Below are 22,292 nucleotides of genomic sequence, written 5' to 3'. Positions count from 1 at the left end.
TTCTACTTTGGTTTCATCGGACCATATGACATTCTCCCAATACTCTTCTGGATAATCCAAATGCTCTCTAGCAAACTTCAGACGGGCCCGGACATGTACTGGCTTAAGCAGGGGGACACGTCTGGCACTGTCGGATCTGAGACCCTGGCAGCATAGTATGTTACTGATGGTAGCCTTTGCTACGGTGGTCTCAGCTCTTTGGAGATCATTCACTATGTTTCCCCGTGTGGTTCTGGGATTTTTGGTCACCGTTCTTGTGATCATTTTGTCCCCATGGGGTGGAGCCCCAGGTCGAGGGAAATTATCAGTGGTCTTGTATGTCTTCCATTTTCTTGTTATCGCTCCCACAGTTGATTTCCTCACACCAAGCTGCTTGCCTATTGCAGATTCAGTCTTCCCAGCCTGGGGCAGGGCTACAATTTTGTTTCCGGTGTCCTTAGACAGCTCTTTGGTCTTCACCATAGTTGAATTTGGAGTGTAACTGAGGTTGTGGACAGGTGTCTTTTATACTGATAACAAGTTCAAACAGATGCCATTACTACAGGTAATGAGTGGAGGACAGAGGAGCCTCTTAAAGAAGAAGTTACAGGTCTGTGAGAGCCAGAAATCTTGTATGCTTTTAGGTGACCAAATACTTATTTTCCACCATAATTTGCAAAATAAATCTTGCAAAATCAGACAAGGTGATTTTATAGATTTGTTTTCTCATTTTGACTCTCATAGTTGTGGTCTACCTATGATGTCAATTACAGGCCTCTCTCATCTTTTTAAGTGGGAGAACTTGCACAATTGGTGGCTGACTAAATACTTTTTTCCCCACTGTATATGTTTATTAAGTAAAGCATCCCAGGTTTTGTTCAAGGGTGAATGCAGTGACAGCAAGGATAAGATATACGTTAATCCAGAGTCTGCAGACTATGGGGCATAACCACTATATGTTGTACATATCACCAATGGAATTGTAGTCTCAGCTGTGAGAGTAGTCAGGGACTGTTTTGGCCACACTAGCTGGGGTCATCTACCATCTCGTTAACACCTTATAATTCTTTTCCAACATTGAGGTGTTTAGTATCCCTCCAGTAGAGGAGGACCAAATTTAATAATAATAATTTTTATTTATATAGCGCCAAAATATTCCGCAGCACTTTACAATTAAGCGGGGACATGTACAGACAATAACTTCAGTACAAGTTAAGACAATTTAAACAGTGACATTAGGGGTGAGGTCCCTACTCACAAGCTTGCAATCTACAAGGAAATGGGGGGGGACACAATAGGTGAAAAGTGCTTGTTATTTCAGGTCTGGCAATTATAATAAATAGGGATTTTCATATAAAGCTGCATGATCCGGTCATCAGCCCGTGTGTTTAAGTGCAAAAGTCAAGTATCAAGTGCAGTTATCATGTGCATGGAGGGTTTGGAGACCGAACAATAGTAGGGTGCAGATTCAGAATAATATTTGGAAGGAGGGAACAGGGCAAAGTTAGTTTACTGAGTAGTTGATGTGGTAGGCTTGTTTGAAGAGATGGGTTTTTAAAGCGCAATTGAATGGGTCGGGGCTAGGTATCAGTCTGATTGTCTGGGGAAGTGCATTCCAGAGAGCTGGCGCAGCACGAGAGAAGTCTTGGATTATGGGGGATGTTAGTCTTAGGTCATTTGTAGAACGGAGGGCACGTGTAGGGCGATAGACGGAGATGAGAGAGGAGATATAAGGCGGTGCAGAACTGTGGAGAGCTTTGTGGGTGAGAGAGATGAGTTTATACTTGACCCTGTAGCAAATGGAGGCATCGGTGAAGCGGCTGGACCCTGGCTGCCGCAATCAAGATGGATTGGGAGAGGAGAAAGTTTGGTAAGAGGGAGACCGATCAGAAGAGAGTTGCAGTAGTCCAGACGAGAATGAATAAGAGCGACAGTAAGAGTCTTAGCAGTTTCAAAGGTGAGAAAAGGTCGGATTCTGGAGCTGTTTTTAAGATGCAGGTGACAGGAGCAAGTGAGTGATCAGATATAGGGAGTAAAGGAAAGTTTGGTGTCGAATATGACCCCAAGACAGCGGGCATGCTGCTTGGGAGTTATGGTTGAACCCTCCAGGGTAATTTCGATGTTTTGGTAGAGTGAGGTTAGTAGAAGGGAGAAACACAAGTAGTTCAGTTTTGGAGAGATTTAGTTTCAGATAGAGGGAGGACATGATGTTAGAGACAGCAGACAGACAATCCTTGGTATTTTGAATTAGGGTAGGGTTGATGTCAGGGGAAGAAGTATATAATTGGGTGTCGTCAGCATAGAGATGATACTGGAACCCAAATCTGCTGATTGTTTGTCCAATAGGGGCAGTGTATAGAGAGAAAAGGAGGGGGCCTAGGACTGAGCCCTGCGGAACCCCTATAGTAAGGGAACGAGGAGAGGAAGAGGAGCCGGCAAAAGATACAGTGAAGGAGCGGTCAGAGAGGTAGGAGGAGAACCAGGAGAGGGCTGTGTCCTTGAGGCCTATGGAGCGGAGCATAGTGAGAAGGAGCTGGTGATCCACAGTGTCAAATGCGGCAGATAGATCCAGGAGAATCAGCAGAGAGTAATGACCTTTGGATTTAGCTGTTATTAGATCATTAGAGACTTTAGTGAGGGCAGTTTCAGTGGAATGTAAAGAGCAGAAACCAGATTGCAAGGGGACGAGAAGAGAGTTATCTGAGAGATAGCAGATTAGACGGGAGTGGACCAAGCGTTCCAGGAGTTTAGAGACGAAGGAAAGGTTAGAGACAGGTGTGTAGTTAGCAGTGCAGTTCTGGTCCAGGGATGGCTTTTTAAGTAAAGGGGTAATGATGGCATGTTTAAATGAGGAGGGAAAGATACCTGAAGAAAGAGAGAGGTTAAATATTTTAGTCAGGTGAGTGGTGACCACTGGTGAGAGAGACTGCAGGAGAGGTGAAGGAATGGGGTCACTGTTGCAGGTTGTAGGCCGAGCAAAAGTGAGGAGTCTGGAAACTTCTTCTTCTGAAACAGGCTCAAAGATGTCTAGTGAGCTTGAGGTGCGGCAGGGAAGGGGATCCAGGCACTGAGGAGATTGGGCTGAGATATCCTGATGGATGTGGTTGATTTTTTCTAGGAAAAAAGTGGCCAGATCCTCACCACTGAGATTGGTGATGGGGGCCTGTACTTTAGGTTTCAGGAGGGAGTTTAAGGTTTCAAAAAGTCCTTTTGGGTTCTTGGATAGTGAGGTGATGAGGGTGGTGAAGTAGGATTGTTTGGCCAGAGAAAGGTGTTATGATGCGTTGGTCTAGGAGCAACATGGAACGAGCTCTGAAGGAAGTGGTAACTGTACTGACCGCAGTCCCTAAGCTCAACACAACACTAGAAGCAGCCGTGGAATGCTCCTAACTCTCCCTATGCATCTCGTCACAGCCTAAGAGCTAACTACCCCTAAAGACAGAAGCAGGAAAACTATCTTGCCTCAGAGAAAATCCCCAAAGGATAGATTCGCCCCCCACAAATAATGACTGTGAGTGGAGAGGGAAAAGACATACACAGAATGAAACCAGGATGAACACAGGAGGCCAGTCTAGCTTGATAGATAGGACAGGATGGAATACTGTGCGGTCAGTATAAAACACTACAAAAATCCACGCAGAGTTTACTAAAAATCTCCACACCTGACTAAAGGTGTGGAGGGTAAATCTGCTTCCCAGAGCTTCCAGCAAGACAGAATTAATTCATACTGATAAGCTGGACAAACATAGAAAGCACTGAACGGATAAGTCCACAATCTGTGAACAGAACAGAGCAAGTAAGAACTTAGCTTAGCTGAACTGGTCAGGAAAACAGGGAAATCCAAAGAGATGTGAATCCAACCAGAAACCATTTACAAGTGGCACTAGCTGAAGGAACAGCCAGACCTAAATAGCCGAGCAGAAGAGAAGATAAGTGGAGGCAGCTGATGACAGCTAACTCCAAGGAGCAGCCATACCACTTGAAACCACAAGAGGGAGCCCAAGAGCAGAACTCACAAAAGTGCCACTTACAACCACCGGAGGAGCCCAAGAGCGGAATTCACAACAGTACCCCCCCCTTGAGGAGGGGTCACCGAACCCTCACCAGAGCCCCCAGGCCGATCAGGATGAGCCAAATGAAAAGCACGAACCAAATCGGCGGCATGGATACGGAGGCAACAACCCAAGAATTATCCTCCTGGCCATAACCCCTCCACTTGACAAGATACTGAAGCCTCCGCCTCGAAAAACGAGAATCCAAAATCTTCTCAACCTCATATTCCAACTCTCCCTCAACCAACACCGGGGCAGGAGGGTCAACCGAGAGAACAACGGGCACCACATATCTCCGCAACAAAGATCTATGGAAAACATTATGAATGGCAAAAGAGGCTGGAAGAGCCAAACGAAATGACACCGGATTAATAATTTCAGAAATTTTATAAGGACCAATAAACCGAGGCTTAAACTTATGGGACGAAATCTTCATAGGAACATGATGAGAAGACAACCAAACCAAATCCCCCACACGAAGCCGGGGACCAGCACACCGACGGCGGTTAGCAAAACGTTGAGCCCTTTCCTGAGACAACGTCAAATTGTCCACCACATGAGTCCAAATCTGCTGCAGCCTGTCCACCACAGAATCAACACCAGGACAATCAGAAGGCTCAACCTGCCCAGAAGAAAAGCGAGGATGAAAACCAAAATTACAAAAGAAAGGAGAAACCAAAGTAGCCGAACTAGCCCGATTATTAAGGGCAAACTCGGCCAAAGGCAAGAAAGACACCCAATCATCCTGATCAGCAGACACAAAGCATCTCAAATAGGTCTCCAAAGTCTGATTAGTTTGCTCAGTTTGGCCATTAGTCTGAGGATGAAACGCCGAAGAAAAAGACAAATCAATGCCCATCCTAGCACAAAAGGACCGCCAAAATCTAGAGACAAACTGAGAACCTCTGTCAGACACAATATTCTCTGGAATGCCATGCAAACGAACCACATGCTGAAAAAACAATGGAACCAGATCTGAGGAGGAAGGCAACTTAGGCAAAGGTACCAGATGGACCATTTTAGAGAACCGGTCACAAACAACCCAGATAACAGACATCTTCTGGGAAACAGGAAGATCCTAAATAAAATCCATGGAAATATGCGTCCAGGGCCTCTCAGGGACCGGCAAAGGCAAAAGCAACCCACTAGCGCGGGAACAGCAAGGCTTGGCTCGGGCGCAAGTCCCACAGGACTGCACAAAAGCACGGACATCGCGCGACAAGGACGGCCACCAAAAGGACCTAGCAACCAAATCTCTGGTACCAAAAATCCCAGGATGACCAGCCAACACTGAACAATGAACCTCAGAAATTACCATACTTGTCCATCTATTAGGAACAAACAGCTTCCCCACAGGACAGCGGTCAGGCCTATCAGCCTGAAATTCCTGAAGCACCCGCCGCAAATCAGGAGAGATGGCAGAAAGAATCACCCCTTCCTTAAGAATGCCAACCGGCTCAAGGACTCCAGGAGAATCAGGCGAAAAACTCCTAGAGAGGGCATCAGCCTTAACATTCTTAGATCCCGGAAGATACGAGACCACAAAATCAAAACGGGAGAAAAACAGGGACCATCGAGCCTGTCTAGGATTAAGCCGCTTGGCTGACTCGAGGTAAATCAGATTCTTATGATCGGTCAGGACCACAACGCGGTGCTTAGCTCCCTCAAGCCAATGTCGCCATTCCTCAAACGCCCACTTCATAGCCAACAACTCCTGATTGCCGACATCATAATTGCGTTCCGCAGGCGAAAACTTTCTGGAAAAAAAAGCACACGGTTTCATCAAAGAACCATGAGACTCCCTCTGAGACAAAACGGCCCCTGCCCCAATCTCAGAAGCGTCGACCTCAACCTGAAAAGGAAGAGAAACATCCGGCTGACGCAACACAGGGGAAGAAGTAAATCGGCGTTTAAGCTCCTGAAAGGCCTCAACAGCCGCAGAGGACCAATTCGTCACATCCGCGCCTTTCTTCGTCAAATCAGTAAGGGGCTTAACCACACTGGAAAAGTTGGCAATGAAACGGCAATAGAAATTAGCAAAGCCCAAAAATTTTTGAAGACCCTTCACAGATGTGGGTTGAATCCAGTCATGAATAGCTTGGACCTTAACAGGATCCATTTCTATAGACGAGGGAGAAAAAATAAAACCCCAAAAAGAGACCTTCTGAACTCCGAATAGGCACTTAGACCCCTTCACAAGCAAAGCATTATCACGAAGGATCTGGAACACCATCCTGACCTGCTTCACATGAGACTCCCAATCATCGGAAAAAATCAAAATATCATCCAAATATACGACCATGAATTTATCAAGATAATTGCGGAAAATATCATGCATGAAAGACTGGAACACAGATGGAGCATTAGAGAGCCCAAATGGCTTCACAAGGTATTCAAAATGGCCTTCGGGCGTATTAAATGCAGTTTTCCATTCGTCACCCTGTTTAATACGAACAAGATTATATGCCCCTCCGAGGTCAATCTTAGTAAACCAACTAGCCCCCTTAATCTGAGCAAACAAATCAGTAAGCAAAGGCAAGGGGTATTGGAATTTGACCGTGATCTTATTAAGAAGACGATAATCAATACAGGGTCTCAAGGAGCCATCCTTCTTAGCAACAAAAAAGAAACCCGCTCCCAATGGTGACGAAGAGGGCCGAATATGCCCCTTCTCCAAAGACTCCTTAACATAACTCCGCATGGCGGCATGCTCTGGCACAGACAGATTGAAAAGTCGGCCCTTAGGGAACTTGCAACCAGGAATCAAGTTAATAGCACAATCACAGTCCCGGTGCGGTGGAAGGGAACTGGACTTGGGCTCATCAAATACATCCTGGAAATCCGACAAAAACTCAGGGACCTCAGAAGAGGGGGAAGAGGAAATTGACATCAAAGAACGTCACTATGTACCCCTTGACAACCCCAACTAGTCACAGACATAGTTTTCCAATCCAGCACCGGATTATGTTCCTGTAACCATGGAAAACCCAGTACAACAACATCATGCAGGTTATGTAACACCAGAAAACGGCAATCTTCCTGATGTGCTGGAGCCATGTACACAGTCATCTGCATCCAGTACTGAGGTTTATCCTTGGCCAAGGGTGTAGCATCAATACCCCTCAAAGGAATAGGGCTCTGCAAAGGCTGCAAGGAAAAACCACAGCGCCTGGCGAATTCTAAGTCCATTAAGTTCAGGGCAGCGCCTGAATCCACAAATGCCATGACAGAAAAGGACGACAATGAGCAAATCAGGGTCACAGATAAGAGAAATTTAGGCTGTATAGTACTAATGGTAACAGACCTAGCGACTCTCTTAGTACGCTTAGGGCAATCAGAGATAACATGAGCCGAATCACCACAGTAAAAACACAGCCTATTCTGACGTCTGAATTCCTGCCGTTCTGTTCTAGTCAAAATCCTATCCCATTGCATAGGTTCAGGACTTTGCTCAGAGGACACTGCCATATGGTGCACAGCTTTGCGATCGCGCAGACGCCGATCAATCTGAATGGCTAGAGACATAGATTCGCTCAAACCAGCAGGCGTAGGAAAGCCCACCATAACATCTTTAAGGGCTTCAGAAAGACCTTTTCTGAAAATAGCAGCCATAGCCTCCTCATTCCATTTAGTGAGCACAGACCATTTTCTAAATTTCTGGCAGTATAATTCTGCCGCTTCCTGACCTTGACACAAGGCCAACAGGGTTTTTTTCTGCATGATCCACAGAATTAGGTTCGTCATACAATAATCCGAGCGCTTGAAAAAATGCGTCTACATTCAATAATGCCGGATCCCCTGTTTCAAGAGAAAAAGCCCAGTCTTGAGGATCACCACGTAGCAAGGATATGATGATTTTTACTTGCTGAATGGGATCACCAGAAGAACGGGGTTTCAAAGCAAAAAACAATTTGCAGTTATTTTTAAAGTTCAAAAACTTGGATCTGTCCCCAAAAAACAAATCAGGAGTAGGAATTCTAGGCTCTAAAGCCGGAGTCTGAACAACATAATCTTGGATATTCTGTACTCTTGCAGCAAGTTGATCCACACGAGAAAACAAACCCTGAACATCCATGCCAGAGCATAAATCCTGAACTACCCAGATATCAAGAGGGAAAAAAAAGAGACAAACTAGAGCACAGAAAAAAAAATGGTTCAGAACTTTCTTTTCCTTCTTTTGAGCTGCATTTAATTCATTTTTGGCCACTTGTACTGTTATGATGCGGTGGTCTAGGAGCAACATGGAACGAGCTCTGAAGGAAGTGGTAACTGCACTGACCGCAGTCCCTAAGCTCAACACAACACTAGAAGCAGCCGTGGAATGCTCCTAACTCTCCCTATGCATCTCGTCACAGCCTAAGAGCTAACTACCCCTAAAGACAGAAGCAGGAAAACTATCTTGCCTCAGAGAAAATCCCCAAAGGATAGATTCGCCCCCCACAAATAATGACTGTGAGTGGAGAGGGAAAAGACATACACAGAATGAAACCAGGATGAGCACAGGAGGCCAGTCTAGCTTGATAGATAGGACAGGATGGAATACTGTGCGGTCAGTATAAAACACTACAAAAATCCACGCAGAGTTTACTAAAAATCTCCACACCGGACTAAAGGTGTGAAGGGTAAATCTGCTTCCCAGAGCCTCCAGCAAGACAGAATTAATTCATACTGATAAGCTGGACAAACATAGAAAGCACTGAACGGATAAGTCCACAATCTGTGAACAGAACAGAGCAAGTAAGAACTTAGCTTAGCTGAACTGGTCAGGAAAACAGGGAAATCCAAAGAGATGTGAATCCAACCAGAAACCATTTACAAGTGGCACTAGCTGAAGGAACAGCCAGACCTAAATAGCCGAGCAGAAGAGAAGATAAGTGGAGGCAGCTGATGACAGCTAACTCCAAGGAGCAGCCATACCACTTGAAACCACAAGAGGGAGCCCAAGAGCAGAACTCACAAAAGTGCCACTTACAACCACTGGAGGGAGCCCAAGAGCGGAATTCACAACAGAAAGGGCAGAGTTATACGTTTTGAGCATGAACTTATAGTGGATGAAGTCTTCTGCTAAGAGAGATTTTCTCCACTGCCGCTCTGCACACCTTGAGCAACGCTGAAGAAAGCGTGTTTGCATAGTGTGCCGGGGCTGCCGTTGTCTGTGTCGGGTCTTTCTGCGCGTGGAAGGTGCTGCTTCATCTAGGGCATTCTTCAGTGTAATATTGAAGTGTGACAATGCTAAGTCTGGACAGGAGAGGGAGGAGATGGGGGCTAAAGATGTGTGGAGGTGTATTCCGATAAGTGTGGTAAGTGGGGGTGTCCTGGGTGAGGAGACAATTCTTTACAGAGAAGGAAAGAAGGTTGTGGTCTGAGAGCGGGAGAGGGGAGTTAGTAAAGTCATGCAACGATCCGGGACGGGAGAAAACAAGGTCCAGAGTATTCCCGTCCTCATGCATAGGAGAATTAGTGAACTGTGAGAGGCTGAATGAAGAAGTTAGAGAAAGAAGATGAGAGGCAGATTGGGAGAAGGGATTATTGATGGGGATGTTAAAGTCTCCCATGATGAGGGTGGGGATGTCACAGGATAGAAAGTAAGCCAGTTGGCAAAGTGGTCTAGAAACAGGCGGGAGGAGCCTGGAGGGCGATAAACAACTGCAACCCGCAAGGAGAAGGGCTTAAAGAGTCTGACCGCGTGGATTTCAAAGGAAGGAAATGTAAGTGAGGGAACCGGGGGGATGACCTGGAAAGCACATTGTGATGAAAGGAGCAAACCAACACTTCCACCCTGTCTGTTCTCAGGTCTGGTGGTATGTGAAAATTTCAGACCACCAAATGAGAGAGCGGCAGTGGCGGTGGTGTCTGAGTGCTGGATCCAGGTTTCTGTAATATCCAGAAGGTTAAGGCAAATAGAGAGGAAAAGATCGTGAATGTAAGTTGATTTGCTACACACAGACCGTGCATTCCAGAGAGCACAGTGGAAAGTAATAGGAGAAGGCATGCACTGAATGTTAATAAGATTAGCAGGGTTTCTATATGCAGCTGGAGGAGAGTAATGTATGCTGGTGGAGGGAGGCCCAGGGTTGGGGGGAGATGTCTCCTGCAACTAGTAGAAGGAGAAAAAAAAAGAAAGAACAGGTGGTGGGATGATTTGTATGAACGTTTTGAGTGCTGCATGGAGGTAGTGGCTGGTTTGGAGTGGGTAAGAAATGTCAGTAGAGCCTCAGAGTTATACATGGGTGAGGGGAGAAGGGAGGGGTGGATATAGAGAGAGTGCCCAGAATGTGTTAAAGGGCGGGCGAGTTGTGAGAAAGCAGAAGTAAAAACAAATAAGAAGCAGATTGATATGATCAATGCATAATGTAGTATGACTGACCAAGAAGCATGATTGTTTGAAAAACTTATGCACCTTACCTGTCTCCTGCCCTGTCCAACTGCCATTGTCTAACTGCCAAGCACTTGATCCTGTTGCACTTAATATGCTATCTCAGCCAGACTAAATATATATAAAATGAAATGACTGCTAGCATCAGAAACCAAATGGCCACAATCAGCAATTAACCAATTAGCATAAGGCCAGAGCAGGCGTTACTATGCAGGGTAAACAACCAATGCTGAACAATGCCATAAAACAGTGGGAAAAAGGAAGAAAAAAATAGCTTTTAGCACTTTAAATCAGAAACCAAAAACAGAGAAAGAAAAAAAAAAGCAATACATGAGTGATGGATTAAAATACCATGAGCAAAGCTTGCTAGATCTGGTTCTGTTCACACTTGCAGTCAGCACACAAATGGATGATGGATTAAAATACCATGAGTAAAGCTTGCTAGATCTGGTTCTGTTCACACTTGCAGTCAGCACACAAATGGATGATGGATTAAAATACCTGTGTGAAGAAGAGAGAAGAGAGGAACATCAGCTTCAATGCCATTGTCTAACATTGTCTAATTTGGGACAAGTCTGATCCAGTTAGAGTGGATGCAATTTCAGATTCCCAACGGGAGGTATAAGTTAAATTATGTCTAGTGAGGTGTGATTTACATGAGAGTGAAGTAGTGAAAGGGCACCAGGAGTGTGTGGGTTTCATCTTTGCGTGAAATGCGTGAAAGTATAAGGTAGGGGGGGGGGGGGGCGGAGTTCCTTAGCAGTGTGGAAATAAAAAGTTTAAGTTGCAGATAACGAAATATATCTCTAGAGGGGAGATTATATTTTTTCCTGAAGGATTGGGAAAGGAATAATGCCATCAACATTACATAGGTGGTGGAATCTAGTGATCCCTGCTGCAACCCATGAGCAAAAAATGAAGAGAGACTTATTGCCTGGGGGAAATTGCAAGTTGCCTCTGTTGTAGAGAGTCTCACTTGGCTGGACACAGACATGTAAATGGGACACTGTCTCTTTAAGAACTTGCTTTGTTTATTGAGGCAGCATAAACCAAGCAAGGGAAAATAAACATGGCCCCCTGGGCAAAACAGCAAAACAAAATAAAAAGGAAGAAAGCACAGTCCTTTTCCTAGTGTGATTCAGTCCGCTCATGGGTATAGTGTCCACGGTACTGGTCCAAAACATGCCACACAGGTACAAACACATTCCTGGAGTGTTTCCTCTACAGGTACACTGAACACTGCTGTCTTTCAAAGCCCTCCACTTAAACCATAGACCATGTGACTCCTATCCATCATGTGACTGACCACATAATTGTGACATGACACAAGGTTCTATATCCAAAAAAAAGTTGCACAAAAAAAGGTTGCACTCTATCGTGCCAAAGCATGTCAAATATGAAATACATGAAATATGAATAGCAAAATTGCTTTTTGAACATTAGGAAAAATTTGTGAGACTCTTTGCACATAATTTGGCCAAATCGTGCTTTGGCATGATAGAGTGCAACCTTTTTTGGTGTATTGTATATGGAGGTAGCTGCTCCTGCTGTCCACCTATTCTCACTAGTTTGATGTGCCAGTCATTTTTCTGTCATTTGTATGTTAGCTTACTGACTGAGCACTCCACCCTTCACCATGTGGTTTTTAATTACATCTAATCACACTTGGTTCCGGCCAACCCATATGTAGGCTTTGCTGAGAGAGGTGTCCACATTCACCCAAGCATACAGACATTAGCCTTCAGTAAGTGTTCTCATTTGGACAGGGAGGTCAGGAACCCATCAGATGAATGAGACCACCTTGACAATGGTTGATGGGCTCACACTATTTGGCCAAATTCTGTGCAAAGCATCTCACAAATTTTTCCTAATGTTCAAAAAGCAATTCTGCTATTCATGTTTCATGTATTTCATATTTGACATGCTTTGGCACGATAGAGTGCAACCTTTTTTTGTATATTGTATATGGAGGTAGCTGCTCCTGGTATGCACCTATTCACACTAGTTTGGATGTGCCAGTCTCTTTTCTGTCATTTCTATGATACCTTACTGACTGAGCACTCCTCCCTTCACCATGTGGTTTTTAATTACATCTAATCACACTTGGTTCCGGCCAACCCATATATGTAGGCTTTACTGAGAGAGGTGTCCACATTCACCCATGCATACAGACATTAGCCTTTGGTAAGTGGTCACATTTGGACAGGGAGGTCAGGGACCCATCAGATTAATGAGACCACCTTGACGATGGTTGATGGGCTCACACTATTTGGCCAAATTCTGTGCAAAACATCTCACAAATTTTTCCTAATGTTCAAAAAGCAATTTTGCTATTCATATTTCATTTATTTCATATTTGACATGCTTTGGCACGATAGAGTGCAACCTTTTTTTGTATATTGTATATGGAGGTAGCTGCTCCTAGTATGAACCTATTCACACCAGTTTGGACAGGGCTGCCACTAGAAATTTTGGGGCCCCATACTGGCAAAATTTTCAGGGCCCCCTTGAGACTCCGCCCAGGCTCCACTCCAGCCCCGCCTCCAGGCTCCACCCCTCGAACTGTCAACAGTCCCACCGCTCTCTCTTGGAAAATCTCCACTTCTCACCTATCACACATTGACAGTTCCCATCACCAGATCACACATATAGCCAGCTTTTGTTTTGGCCAAAAGATTTTTTAAGCCACCACCATAACACGGTAGACACTTTTGGCCGGGCCCTACTCTGCTGTAACCTATTAAATATTTGTTAAAATATGCAATACAATTTAGGTATATTTTTATTTATTTTTCAATTTTTAAAATGACCTATAATACTACATATAAGGAACAAATACCACAACACTATGACCAGATGACATATTACCACCACAGTGATTGAATAATATAAAATACAAGGAACAAATACCGCTACATCATGACCAGACCACATATTACCACCAATGACTGAATATTACAATACTGATCAGTAATAAAAAAAAAAACCCACAATACTATCACCATCAATGCCATTATACACAGGAGATCTGTAATTAGTATGCAGTGTCTGTGTAGAGGTAATACAGTGATCACCGGTGACATTATACACATGAGCTCTGTATATAATGCATAGGTAATACAGTGATCACTGGTGACATTGTACACAGGACCTCTGTATATAGTATACAGTGTATAGTGTCAGTGTATAGGTAACACTGACTCACCAGTGACGTCTCTAGGTGAAGTCCTTCATCTTTCATCCAGCACAGATCGCCATCACTTCATCCAGCCAGGACTCATCTCTGCAGAAAATAACACAGTTATCTCGAGTTCCGCTTGTAGAACACATTACTTAATTTTCCCAGCCTCTACATTACACCACATGAAGAAGGCGACATAGTATCACTCTACACAGTAACAGGACCGCCCCCCATTTAAAACAGTATACTCAAAAAATAAAATAAATGCATCACTGCAATAATAATATCCCTTAATTAGCCCCTATGGTAATATTCGCCATTCTAGCCCCCGTGTGTCTCATTCCAGGCTCCAGCCATATGTTCTCCCATCCTGCCCTCATGAGTATCCATTCTGCCCCATATGATCTCCCCATCCTGCCCCATCTGTCTCCATCGTGTCCATCCTGCCCCATCTGTCTCCAATCCTGCCCCATCTGTCTCCATTCTGCCCCATCTGTTTCCAATCCTGCCCCATCTGTGTCCAGCACTCTGCCCCATCTGTTTCCAATCCTACCCCATCTGTTTCCAATCCTGCCCCATCTGTCTCCAATCCTGCCCCATCTGTTTCCAATCCTGCCCCATCTGTTTCCAATCCTGCCCCATCTGTGTCCAGCACTCTGCCCCATCTGTTTCCAATCCTGCCCCATCTGTGTCCAGCACTCTGCCCCATGATTGTCCAATCCTGCCCCATCTCTGTCCAGCACTCTGCCCCATCTCTGTCCAGCACTCTGCCCCATCTCTGTCCAGCACTCTGCCCCATCTCTGTCCAGCACTCTGCCCCATCTCTGTCCAGCACTCTGCCCCATCTCTGTCCAGCACTCTGCCCCATCTCTGTCCAGCACTCTGCCCCTGTGTCCAGCGTTCTTCCCTGGGCCCCCCGGATCGCCGCTCTCAAGAAAAAAAAAAAAAAGAAGTTCTTCTTACCTGGCCGTGCTCCTGCGGCGGCGGGCGAAGTCTCCACGCAGCTGCAGCGTGCACTCGCCGGCGACTGACAATGATGCCCGCACGTCAATAGCTTTAAACAGCTGCAGCGTCGGCGCTAAGGGCCCGGTTAGCCTGCGGCTGCCGGTAGGGGCCCGGTGAGCAGATGAGATGCGGGCCCCCTCTGCCCACCGGGCCCCATACGCCAGTCACGGCCGTCATGCCCTGATGGCGGCCCTGAGTTTGGATGTGCCAGTCGTTTTTCTGTCATGACACAGGTCCTGTCAGTACAAGGCGGTGCAAGTGGAGATAGGGTGGGCATCCTCCCGCCCACTCTATTGATGCCCACATAAAACCAGCCCATGTATGAAGCTTTAACTTAACCCTTACAACACGTAGTGTGCTTGAGGAAAATACTCTGGTTTCACATCACTGCATCCATTAAGCACAGTGACACATATCTCCCCTCCATTACTTTGCCAGTGACTTGGTCACACCCCATAGGGGACAAGGGGCACAAAGCGAAGCGAACTTCAAAGAGTATTTCAGGGAGAATGTAATTATGAGTGAGTGCAACATAATGGGGTTCATAATTTGTTTGCTTTGGTTGGGGATGAGCCGTTACAAGGCATTGAAGGTCCATGAGTGGCACTTAGGAACTTCCAAAGAAAACTACAGATGATGTTCACAGGAGGCATGATATATGGGTAATTGGGCTAGTTGGCCCACTTGGTAGTGTTTGGTTAGATTGGGAACTCTCAGACCCCCTTTCAGATGGTAACAATAGTGCTATTGACTCTTGTGAGGCCACCCTTCCAAACAAAGGTGTTAACTAGGCTTTGATTAGTTTTGAGATAATGGGATGGGACAGGGATTGGTAATACACAAAATAATCTCTTTCCATAAGTCTACTAAAATAGGAAAGGTTTTTTTTGAGGGAGACGGAGTCTGCTGAAAATGGAGTTGGTGAGGGAGCTGGAGGTTGGGGTCTGTATCGAGATTGTTTAAAATAAATGGCTACACCTTTGGTTTTATTTGAGGCATTGGCACTATAGAAAGTGGGTAACAGGGGGATGAACTTTGGGTATGATGATTTAGAGAAATGTGTCTCTTGAAGGCAGATCACATCTGCTGGTAAAGATCTATGGTAGGGGAAAGTTTTAGTGCATTTGTGCGGGGCATTAAGGCCCCACACATTGTGTGATAGAATAGTTAGCGGCATGGTGCTGAACATCTTTGGGTCGCATGCAAAGGCTAGAATTGGTATTGTAAGTCCAAGTTTGGGAACGGTAAGTTGTTTGATGATTTCTTAGACGAGAAATGGAGGTTGAAGGTTTGGTTAGGTAGAATATTTGAATGAAGAGAAGCGACATAAATGAAATGTAGAAAACAAAAAGGGGTAAGGAGGGGCATGACATCTTATGTGGATGCTGAGCACACAGATCTAAGCAGCAGTGTGTAATAACAACTGGAGGGTCATACAGGTTTGTTAGGAACAACGCGTTCAAATGTATAGTAACTATAGGAGGATATTTGGAAGTGGTTGGGATGGGCTGGTTTAGCTTAACAGGTAATTAACCTTCTATCACAAGTAGGGCAAACCAAATTAACTATATAAATGACAAATATCAGTGTAGTACAGTAACTGAGTGATGCATAGAGCCCCGTAGATGATGGCCTAGAGTTCAAGGTGGTGCTCAGTAGATTTTGCATACCGGGTTAAGCTTTCACCAAGTGAATTTGCCTAAGAAAGTGACTGAAACAAGAAATCTGTAATACAGTGTATGACATTAGTGAACGAGCCCAGTAACAAGTGAACCATTTTAAGCAAAAATGTTAGATGATGTTTACAAAATAATGATATTGCAGGATCAAAATTCATAGGAAGAAAAAAAAAAGGAAAACTTCATGTAAACTAGTAATTTTTCTATCCTGAGAATGAGGTTGAGCCAGGATAAGTAGCTTCGAATTCAAGGAGGGATGAGTGAGTCTAGTGGTCTGGAGCGACGATCTTTAAATTGTTGTGAAGAAGATTAAGTTGATGGTGGTGAGGCCCTGGTTTGGTGACACAGTGGTTGGCGCCCTCAGGGGATAGGACAGAGTGAACCACATAAAGAAAGGTGAAGATCAGATTAAACAGGAATTCCCAACAGTATTTGATAGTTTTGGAAAGGAGAATTTCCAGATATGGTTTCATGGCCTGTCTCTTGGCTATGGTTGTGGGTCCATGTCTTGAAAAAGTTTGTAGGAGTGACCTGGGAGCCTCAGGGGTGAGAAATTTTGTACCATTCTAACACCTTTCTGTGTGTCTGAATGCAGTGAATTCCAGTCTGTTGTCTAATCTAGAGCTGGGGCATGCTGAGCTGTCCGTATTTGATGTCCAGTCAGATTTGGCTTAAGCTTCATCCATGTGTCTCCTGTTCCGGTAATTACCTGGCTATTTAGCCAGCTCTCTGCCCCATACTAGTGCCAATTGTATCTTCTTGCTCACTAGTGTATGTTTGCCTTGTTGCTCTGTGCTCTGATCTATTGCTAGTCAACCCTTTCTGTTGTAGAGGAACAGAATGATTCAGCTGGAGAGCCTGGTCCAGAAGACATATTGTCACCGAGTTCTGCTGGAGATTGATTCTTGAGGTTAGGATTTAGGAGGTTAGGATTTTGCGTGATTTTGACATGAAGGCAGTTATGAATTGTTGGATAATCCAGTAACTATAGCCCAGTGCTGGTTAAGTGAATTTAAGGATAAGCATATTGCGTGTTGTGCTTTACAGTGTGGAGAGGAGAGAAAGTTAAGTCATCACGGAAGTCTCGGGTCTCAGCCCATTAAAAGTTGTTGGTCAGGTTTGATTTCAGATTGAAGGATGTTGCCAAATAATGAGGTCACAATTTGATATTTTGCTGGTCTGGACAGTATAGAAAATTGTGGGTTGTAGTTAGCGACTTTTGTGATTGATGGTGTGGCTATAGCAATTGGTCACTAGATGTCAGCAGAAGCCTTCAAGATAGGACACGGATATAGGATTAACCCTAGCAATGCTGAACTGTGCTTAGCAAAGCCAAAGTATGTAAGGGATAAATGTCACTGGTTTGTGCGTTTGCTTTCTGCAGTATTTCACACCTCATTCCCTATTGCTTAGGAGGTGCTCGGGAGACTCGGGCACTATCTATTATGCGGCCTCGGGCAGTTCCGAATGCAGGTCTCTAGGGATGCTGGCGGGAACCTACGGCTCCTCGCCCCTGTCTTTGGCGCTCCCGTCTTCAGCGGAGGTGGGGGATATCACTTCAGGAGCTGAGATAAAATTAGACCTCCCCAACCTGACATAAAAATGACTTAATGATGGATTTTACTTGATAGCAGGTTAATGATGAACCTGACTCATGAACCAAAAACTGAATTTTTAACCTATTGAAATAGTTAACCAAAATCTTTTTCATTCCGGATCTGTTTTTTTCTCAAACACCAGCTTCTCCTCATCATCACCCATTGTGGTGCCTGCTCCTCACACTGCCATGATTATCCACATGCAGAAGATGGGAGAAAGAGGAAGGCGTCTTCCCGCCTCAGCTCTTTTATAACTTCTTAAACCCACCCTTCCTTTTTCCTCCTATAAACAATGATTAAACTAATCAGTTGAATCACAAAAGTCATCATTTTATTCTTATAAGGCCTTTGCAGTCCTTAGCATTTCCACTATTTGCTATAGTGTTGTAAGAGTGGGGAACTGTACTGTCACGTTTCTACCCTTGAAGTCATCAATCGTGTTATAATATAGTGTAAATAAGGTCATGTGCCCTTCACGTATATATTGTGATATAGTAATGTATAATGTATAGGATGTGATAAGTATTGTTAGTATAATAGGCATAGTGTGTAGCAGGAATATAGGTATAAGATTAGTATAGCCAAGCTGTTAGTATACTGTAGATAGTGACTATAAGGTAAGTGTCATGATTCCAGGCTGGGGTTTGTTCCTTGCTATTCTATCCCCAGTCTGGTCATGCTGAGATTAACCTCCTTTGCCTCGTTTTGGGATCTGTTTTGCTATTTTAGTCCACGGCTGCCTGCAGGCAGCATCAGTTATAGTTCTTGCCCTCAGCTTGAGCGACTGACCCGGTTCCACCCTGATTTGTCCTCTGCCGCCTTTTTACTCAGTTCTCTTGCCTTCCCATTCCTACTTCCCCGTGCATCTTGCTTTGTGGTCCCCATGCTTGGTAACTGACCCGGCTTGTCCTCTGACCTGTTTCTCTGTCTTACGTCTCTGGCATCTCCGCTCCCAACTGGCTCCGACTTCTTTGGCTTGTATCTGACAACGTGTATTTCTGTTTCCCCTGGTATTGCATTTCCTGTCCATTCCTGACCCAGCTTTTCTGACCTCTCTCACCACCTAGTGGCGCCTGCGCTGCCTCACTGAAGTGTCTCGCCGTGAGTGCTACCTATCTTCCCTCTCCGGCACCCCCTGGGATAGGACTCACGATACTGCGCTGTGACAGCATTACAGTAAGATAGACTTTGGTAAGTATTATAAATGTAATGTCAAATATAGACAAACGAATGGCACTCACCAGGCTAGTTTTTCAGACTTTATTGCAGCATCTTCTGCGGGAGAATGGGAACAGGGGTGCATGGATGACGACAATCGTTTTGTGCAACTGCACTTTAACTGGTCACCTATATTTGATATCTATATTTGATATTGGATGACTGCTGTGGCTCTGGATGAGCACCCGAAGGCTTCAGGTCATCTGCCGGCTGCGGCTCACATAGGGATATGGACGGCAGCACTGCAGGTGTTTAAGTGGTGCGGACTCTTTTGGTTCTTTCATGAGAAACTGTAAATGTAATGTACACTGGGCAGGAGTGTTGTCAGCTATATACTCTAGAATTCAGGTCTAGCCCATACTGGGAGGGACAAGTCCCAGTCATACGGGACTACTTCCTGATTCAAGTGCAGTGGGCTGCTAGCAACAGCAATGATGTATCGTTCATAGGAGTGGGAGGCCTTACTGAAATCCCATGTGGACATTCCTGCACCGTCCGGAGCTCAAGACTTGGTACAGCTGCTATGGAGAGTGCCTTATTCTCTGACATACAGCGGAAGCTGGACATGGAATTCTCGTGAAAGGAAGGTAACAGATCTCAGGTGCACTTTTGGACTGGACGGGAAATCCCTTGGGGCTGAAGGAAACAATAAATTTAGGGATAATCCAGGAGGAATGGATAGCAATGTTGAAAACGTACTTGTATAAAGGAAAACCAAGAAACAAGAAGTGTTGTACCCAATACTGCGTGTTACAATCTGATGTACTTGAACTGTCCAGTAAACATTTGGTTGTTAAATTGAATCGAGTGTCCCTTGATATATGAGTGCTGACTCCTGAAGATGGAGGCCTTTAGACTGCAAAGGGTTGCGCCCTACAACTGAGCGTGATATGCCCCACAGAAGACAGCACATTGGGCCTGGGACATGACTTTCCTGTAAAGGCAGGGCGTTATAGAGCAGCAGCTTGATGACGTCTGGCTCCCATCCTCTGTCACTTTATAGTGTCTGCAATAGAAGGTTGAAACTTCGCCACCACTAGACAAGACACAGAGGTGGAAATGTCAAGACTGGGTCAAGAAACATATGAAGACAGAATTATCGAAAGGTTTAATGGACTGATGAGATTATAGTGACTCTTGATGGGCATGTGACTGGATCAGTAACGGGCACAGACTTCTTGTCGGACTCAGATACCAGCAAGTTGAAAGTGGGGTACTGCTATGGGCTGGTATTATTAAAGATGGGCTTGTTGGACCTTTTGAGGTTGAAGATGGACTCAAAATCAACTCCCAAACCTACTGCCGGTTTTTAGAACACAAAGCTGTTTTGTTATTATTCTTGAGCAGATGAAAATAAGCAATAGAGATGGGAAAAATGTGTTTTTAATTTAGTTACCCAATAACTAATTAGCTATTCTCCTAAGAAAGACAAAACCTCACTTTTTCTTTCTTAAATATTCAGGTTTATTAATCTTTTGGATTGACCGACGGCATTGTAGTGGTTCAATAATAAAATCATCCAAAATGCAAATTGCTTACTAATTGTGCACACAGTCTTTATGGTTATGGTATGGTGGTATTAATTGTTAATAGTATAGTGTGGTATGTTTGGTCCCTGTATGGTGGTATTATTCACTTAAAATATAGTTTTAATACTAATCTCTGTGTAGTGATTTCATTTGGTAATGTCTGGTGGTATTATTATGTGGTCATTGTGTGGAGGTAATATTCCTTGTATAGTAGTAGTATTTGGCCACTGTATTACAGTATTATTTTTGTTTTCACGCTGATATGGTGGAATTGTTGACGTAGCCTGAAATGTTAATGTGGACTCATGATATGACGGAATTATTTCATTCCTTATATTACGGTATTATTTAGTAAATATATGACTGTACTATTTGCTAGTGTATTATTATATCTAGAAGAATTTGGTCTAATAAAAGATAACATATTTTTTGATTCAGATATCCAGTGACAATATGCTCATGAGCCTATTAAATATCAAGACTTGTAACACTTAGTCATATATATGCATGTTTCTTTTTGTAAGAAAACTTGCGAATGTCCACATAGGATGGAAATGCTGTGGATTTTCAATATAGATTTTTGCAGGTAAAATCCACATCGAATTACCCTACCAGCCATGTGAATGAAAATGTTTCTGCCACAATACTGCCTCCTATAGTCAGGGAAAGGAACTGCTTAAAGCAAAGTCCTTACTTCGTAGATGGCACTGTACTGTCACCCCTTCTGCCACCATGTAGAAGACCTGCAGTGATCATGTGCTAGCATGCAGTGACGAGGATAATCTTCCGTGTGTCTGACAGCAGCTATGTCTGTGCCACAGTCTCAGTAAACTTTTGACATTATAATTCAGGATCTTGCAGCTGATTGTGATTCCAGACCATAATCCAGAGACCTAATCCTGCTTTTTCATACTCCAAGGGTTTTTTATTTCCATCGGAGACTCTGCAATATTGACCATAACACTGCCAGAGTGAGTTGGTGCCCTATATTATTACCAAGCACAGTTAGCGCCTATAATATTGCTGTGCATAGTCAGTGTCCCATAATATTGTCACTGACAAAAGCCAACATAGAAATGGCCTGCACAGTGAATGCCCACTTATGGTATGTTACAAAGTACAGGTGTTGTCCCCATAAAACTTCTGCACACAATTATTAAACCCCACGAAATTGATGGAGAGGAGCTGTAATACCACACACAAGCACTGGACAGGTGTGACGCTGTTTTGGGAAGAAAACAGATTTTTTATTTTAACTTCTTTAATGCAAACACCCCAGGTGGGCCTGGGTGGTAAGGTGGTGAATGTCATCATCCCTGGTGGTCTAGAAAATAACTTAATTAATACCTGACGGTAAGTGGTTATTTATAATGTTATCAGTAGTGATGAGTGAGTGTACTCGTTACTTGAGTTTTCCGAGCATGCTCGGGTGATCTCCGAGTATTTTGGGCGTGCTCGTAGATTATGTTTGAGTTGCTGCAGCTGCATGATTTGTGGCTGCTAGACAGCCTGAATACATGTGGGGATTCCCTAACAAATAGGCAATCCCTGCATGTGTTCAGGTTGCCTATCAGACGCAAATCATGCGGGGACTCAAACATAATCTACAAGCACACCCAAAATACTTGAACACCCGAGCATGCTCGGAAAACTCGAGTAACAAGTACACTCGCTC

The sequence above is a fragment of the Ranitomeya imitator genome, chromosome 2, assembly GCF_032444005.1.
Source record: "Ranitomeya imitator isolate aRanImi1 chromosome 2, aRanImi1.pri, whole genome shotgun sequence".
Lineage (NCBI taxonomy): Eukaryota > Metazoa > Chordata > Amphibia > Anura > Dendrobatidae > Ranitomeya > Ranitomeya imitator.
The sequence above is the reverse complement of the archived record's forward strand: the minus strand, read 5'-3'. Positions refer to the sequence as shown.